Below are 6509 nucleotides of genomic sequence, written 5' to 3' on the forward strand. Positions count from 1 at the left end.
TAACTTTTATATCTGCAAGTTATTTTTGCATGAAAACACCGTCACTTCCCCTGCCCAACGACCCACCCACAACCATCAACATTGATCTCTTGATCCTATTGCCACTGAACTATTGAACACACAGTTTCCCTTCCTGGCTTCTGCATTAGCTGACATTGTTAACAGTTCTCTCTTGTTAAATTTTCTCCTTCTTGTCTTCTAAACTACCAGCGTCACACCTCTCATCAATAAAACCAACACCACCAGTCCTTCCACTATAACTCCGCTCTTTCCTCTCCAATGTCCTTTAACCATAAGGCAATAAGACATAGGAGCAGATATTAGGCCATTCAGCCCATTGAGTCTACTCTGCCATTCAATCATGGCTGATAAGTTTCTCAACCCCAATCTCCTGCTTTCTCCCCTTGACAATCAAGAACTTGTCTATGTCCATCTTAAATATACTCAATGACCTGGCCTCCACAGCCTTCTGTGGCAGTGAATTCCATGGATTCACCACTCTCTGGCTAAGGAAGTTTCTCCTTATCTCTGTTCTAAAAGATCTTCCCTTTACTCTAAGGCTGTGCCCTCGGGTCCTAGTCTCTCCTACCAATAGAAACATCTTCTCAACATCCACTCTCTCCAGGCCATTCAGCATTCTGTAATGAAGTAGATCCCCCCTCGTCCTGCTAAATTCCATCACATATAGACCCAGAGTCCTCACACGTTCCTCATATGTTAAACTTTTCATTCCAGGGACCATTCTTGTGAACCTCCTCTGAACCCTCTCCAGGGCCAGTACATCTTTCCTGAGATATGGGGCCCAAAACTGCACACAATACTCCAAATGTGGCCTGACCAGAGCCTCAGAAGTACATCACTGCTTTTATATTCAAGTCCTCTCAAAATAAATGCCAAAGTTGCATTTGCCTTCCTAACTACTGACTCAACCTACAAGTTTACCTTGAGAGAATTCTGGACGAGAACTCCAAAGTCTCTTTCAACTTCAGACTTCTAAATTTTCTCCCCATTTAAAATTGTCCATACCTCTATTCTTCTTACCAAAGTGCATAACCTCACACTTTCCCATGTTGTACTCCATCTGCCACTTCTTTGCCCATTCTCCTAACATGTCCAAATCCTTCCGCAGCCTCCCCGCATCTTCAGTACTACCTGTCCCTTTACCTACCTTTGTATTGTCTGAAAATTTATCTGGAATGCCCTCAGTTCCTTCATCTAGGTCATTAATGTATAAAGTGAAAAGTTGTGGTCCCAACACTGACCCTTGTGGAACACCACATGTCACCGGCTATCATCCTGAGAAAGACCCTTTTATGCCCACTCTCTGCTTTCTGCCAGACAGACAATCTTCTATCCATACTCGTACCTTGCCTCTAACATCATGGGCCCTTATCTTACTCAGCAGCCTTCTGTGCGGCACTTATCAAAGGCGTTCTTGAAGTCCAGGTGAATAACATCTATTGGCTCTCCTTGATCTTATCTGCTCGTTATTTCCTCAAAGAATTCTAACAGATTTGTCAAACCTGACCTCCCCTTGATGAAGCCGTGCTGACTTTGCCCTACTTTACCAAGCACTTCCAAGTATTCAGAAATCTCATCTTTCACAATGGACTCTAAAATCTTACCCACGACCGAGGTTAGGCTAATTGGCCTGTACCCTTTAGTCTTTTGCCTTACTCCCTTTTTAAACAGGGGTGGCACATTAGCGATTTTCCAATCTTCTGGGACCCTCCCTGACTGTAGCGATTCCTGAAAGATCACCACTAATGCCTCCATTATCTCTTCATCTATCTCCTTAAGAACTTTGGTGGTGTAGTCCATCTGGTCCTACCTATTTATCCATCTTCAGGATATTCAGTTTTTCTAGCACCTTCTTCTTGGTGATGGCCACCATACTCAGCTCTGTCCCCTGACTCTCTCAAATTTTTGAGATATTACTCCTGCCTTTCACTGTGAAGACTGACGTGAAGTAATTATTCAGTTCCTCAGCCATTTCCTTGTTCCCCACTACTATCTCTCCACCATCATTTTCCAGTGGTCCAATGTCCAGTTTTGCCTCTTTTTTGCCCTTTATATATCTAAAGAAACACTTACTGTCCTCCTTTATATTACTGGCTAGCTTACCCACATATTTAATTTTCTTCCTCCTTATTTCTTTTTTTGTTGCACTCTGTTGGTCTTTGCAAGCTTCCCAATCTTTTGGTTTCCCACTGCCCTTCGCCACATTATATGCTTTCTCTTTTGCTTTTATGTTATCCCTGACTTCCCTAGTCAGCCATAGTTGCCTCATCATCCGTGTACCATGCTTCTTTTTCCTAGGGATGAATTTTTGCTGTATCTCCTGAATTACTCCTGGAAACTCCTGCCATTGCTGTTCCACTGTCTTTCCTGCTAGGCTCTTCTCCCAGTCAATTCTGCCTGGCTCCTCCCTCATGCCTCTGTAGTTGCCTTTATTCAGCTGTAATACCATTACCTCTGATTCTATCTTCTCTCTCTTAAATTGCGGAGTAAATTCAATCATATTATGATCACTGCCTCCTAAGGGTTCCTTTACCTTAAGCTCCCTTATCAAGTCTGCCTCTTTGCACAACACTAAATCCAGAATTGCCCGTTCCTTAGTGGGCTCCACCACGAGCTGCTCCAAAAAGCCGTCTTGTAGACATTCCATAAATTCCTTTTCTTGCAATCCACTACCAACCTGATTTTTCCAGTCCACCTGCATATTGAAATCCCCCATGATCACCGTAACTTTGCCCTTCTTAAACATCTTTTCTAACTCCTGGTGTATCTTGCGCCCCAGCTCCTGACTGCTGTTTGGAGGCCTGGACATAATTCCAACTGTGGTTTTTTTTAACTTTGCAGTTCCTCAACTCTACCCACACAGATTCTACACCATCTGACCCTACTTCATTTCTTACTATTGATTTAATTTCATTCCTTACTAATAAGACAACTACACACTCTCTGCCCACCTGCATATCTTTTTGATAAGACGTATATCCTTGGATATTCAGCTCCCAATCCTGATCCCCTTGCAGCCATGATTCTGTGATGCCCACCACGTCATATCTGCCAATTTCGATCTGTGCCACAAGCTCATTTACCTTCTTTCTTATACTGCGTGCATTCAGATGGAACACCTTCAGTATTAACCGTCCCACTTCTCATTGTCACTCGTTTACCCAGCATGCTTGAAGTTTGATTCCTAACCCTTTCCAAATACTGTTCGATTTAACATTCTATTGCCTCCCAAACTTAAGCCTATCTTTTGTGGAACTCCATGTCTGAATGCCTCCAGTTTGGTTTCTGCCCCTGCCACAGTACCAAAGGTCTTAAAGTCATAAAGTAGCAAAATCATAAATGACATTCTATGCTCCTTGACACTAGGCGGGCTGCGCTCACCCGATTCCCTTCTTTTCTCCTTAACTATAGTCAGAAAATTGTCATCAAGGGGTTCTCTTCCTATCCTGCAGTCACCTATGGTATTCCCAAAGATCTATCCTTCAGCCCCTCTTTATTCCTCATCCATATGTTTTCTACAAAAGCATTAGTTACCACAGATGTTGCCCTAAACATCTGCACCGTTGACCTGGATTACTTCTATTAAGACGATTCTAAAACCTTGCTCTTTGGCCAAATTTTTGAACATCTGTCCTAACACTTCTGATGCAACTTGAAGTCATTTTGTTCCATAACAACTCCGCTCAGTGCCTGGGGATGTTTTATTATAGCAAAGCTATATAAGTATTTGTAATAACAAGGAAGTGTTTAACACTTATAAGACAGTGTGGAGCTGGAGGAACACAGCAGGCCAGGTAGCATCAGAGGAGCAGGAAAGCTGATGCTACCTGGCCTGCTTTATTCCTCCACCGCCACATTGTGTTATCTCTGACTCCAGCATCGGCAGTCCTTACTATCTCCGAGTGTTTAACACTTATCGCTTTTATAAAATGCTAATAAGTCAAAATATAAATCCTTTAGAAAAATTACATTAACAGTGCAATGCTTTGAAATTTTTTTTGGTTTGAAATCTTTAATTTATGCAGAAACAGAAGAGTTTTTTGGGGGAAGGGGAGAAATCCGTTGGGAGATAGGATGTCTCTTGTTGGAAAGGGTTTCAATGACCTGTGGAATGGTCACCGGATCCGAAACGTTAACTCTGATTTTTTTCTTCACAAATGCTGCCAGACCTGCTCAGCTTTTCCAGCAACTTTTGTTTTTGTTCCGGATTTACAGCATCCGCAGTTCTGTCGGTTTGTTTCAATGACCTTCTTGTTCTAGACTACTTTTCGAAAGTGAGTCACCGCCCACCGCAAAAGTAAACGTTTTGCTGGTCTAAATTTTCTGGGAAGGGGTAAGAATAGCAAACGAAATCGTTTCATTAAAAAAAAATTAGCGAAATAAAGTCAAATTTAAAACGACGGTCCAATCAGATATGTTAAAGTCAATATCCTGAAAGCGTTTTTACTTTTTTTCTGTGTATGCACTTGCTATAAATGATAAGGAGCTGACCCTTTCACACTTCCACAATGCAGTCCTTTCTATTGTGCTTAAGTGCTGGCGCCAGCCGCGACGTGTGGGAGGGGAGCACTGGCAACTTGTAGGAACTCAGCCTTACCAGCGGGTGGCATTGTTTCAGCGAGCGCGTGCATAACCAGGCTTTCAACGTCGTGTTGTTGTCCAGCTCAAATTGAGGCAGGCAGATAGCGAGAGAGCTAAGGGAGCAAGGACGCCTAGGACCCCGGAGCAAAGCCCGAGCTTTGATGCTCGAGTTGCAAAACTGACGCTTCCTCGGCTCACAGTGCGCCTTCTGGAACCTTCCACCCTAGCCGATGGGGGCGATGGTGGTACGGCAAATGTAGTGAAAAGGGAAGGAGGAAGCAAGAAGATGGCGGGAGGGTTGCCGAAGCAGCGGAATGCAGGTGAGCGACAGTATTGATCGAACGGGTCTACTATCCCATGTCGAAGTGAAGGAGAAGGAGTCACGTCCGCCATCCGCTCGCCGCGGAGTGCGCGAGGTGCGGGGCGGGGGGTGTTGGCGCTGGCGCATGCCCGGTGGCGTCGGCGCCGCTCCTCGGCCGATTGTGTTCGAGCGATTTAAAAAGGAGCTCGAGAGAGGCTGCGGAACGGGCTGTGCGCTGTAGCGGGAGATTGGTTTACAAACCTAAATTTAAAAAAAAATACCCGGTGCTGTAATACCCTCAGAGAAAGGAAGGTAGCGAGTGACCGTTAAACTTCAATTAACTTTGGATCGGTATAAAATAAGATACTTGGTGTTGTTGCATGGAAGACATTTGAGATCGCCTTCCAGGTGAGGTGATAAACCATAGCTCACCAACGCCCGCCCGCCAGCCACAGTATTTCATGTTTTTTTCCCTACCCTGTTCCTTTGCGGGTTCTTTTTAAATGGTGAATTGTTATGTTTTATTTTGTTGCTCTGGAGTATGTCTTCTCCAGTCCGAATTGGTAGTCGAATTGTGAACAATTTGTGTCTGTCAGGGTGGGCGAGGCAGCCTTATTGTGAGGCGGGGAGGTGCGGGGTTTTATTCAGGCTGTTGGCCATCTCTCTCAGAAACGTTGAACCGAGTGACCTTTATTTATTACTAATTTAAAAATAACAAAAGGAGCTCTCCCTGCTCAAGTGTTGAATTACCATGAGTGTTTGCACTAGCTGGATCGTGAGGAAAAAGAGCTCTCCAAGGTTACTCGGTCCAAAGAAATTTTCATTTTTGTATTAAGCGAAATACCGATTCCCTGAAATATTAGGTGTCTGCAGCGCAAGTTGTTGAAAGCGTGCAAGGTAGCTTGATTAAAAAGGAAGAGTATTGGCTTTGAATTTTGTGACAAGCCTGGAATCGGATTTAAATGTTTATCCGAATCCCACGATTGTGTGTTTGGGTCTGTGAATATAATTAAGTTGTGAAACGTTTACGTGCAAAATTCAGATATGGCTCAAGTTGAAGGAACAAAAGCATTCTGTCTGCTAACTGTATGGTCCGAATGTGAGAAATTTTTCTTGTCTCAACCCAGTTAATAAAACCACTCGCTGAAGCTGGCTCTGAGTTGGTAGCCATTGATGTAGCTGGTGTGAAAAATAGAAATGCTAACATAACATCAGTGGAAAGATTTTTGAGTTCCTCCTTAGCTCATCTTCCACCTCCCATGTACCTGAACTTGTACAAACATTGCTCATGTCCCAGTTTACACCAAGCCTTATGCATGTTTTGCTGTCCTGATGGCTGATCTATGTTTGCTCCCTGGTCCACCAGTGCAGCAAATTAAAAATTCATTTCTGGTCTGTGGTTGTTTCCCTATCTCTAATATCTTTCAGCCCTGCAAGAACTTTCCCTTTGTCTGATTATGCTGAAGTGATGTGCCATGTGACACTTAGTACATTAAACAACTTCATGAATGTGAACAAAAAGTGTTGGTGAAACTGACAACATCTGTGGAAAGAGAAACTGAATGAATGTTTGATATAACAAGGTGTAGAGCTGGATGAACACAGC

The 6509-nt window shown here is 43.6% G+C and overlaps 1 long non-coding RNA gene across 1 annotated transcript; it reads right to left on the minus strand.

Annotated features, from left to right (window-relative positions):
- Nucleotides 1–4006: 4006 nt before the first annotated feature.
- LOC125483552 lies at nt 4007–5013 on the minus strand. The gene is made up of 2 exons (XR_007262497.1): nt 4619–5013; nt 4007–4344 (listed from the first exon to the last, which is right to left on the minus strand). It is a non-coding gene; the product is annotated as an uncharacterized LOC125483552 (long non-coding RNA).
- Nucleotides 5014–6509: the final 1496 nt, after the last annotated feature.

This window comes from Rhincodon typus, chromosome 7, assembly GCF_021869965.1.
Source record: "Rhincodon typus isolate 14 chromosome 7, sRhiTyp1.1, whole genome shotgun sequence".
Classification (NCBI taxonomy): domain Eukaryota; kingdom Metazoa; phylum Chordata; class Chondrichthyes; order Orectolobiformes; family Rhincodontidae; genus Rhincodon; species Rhincodon typus.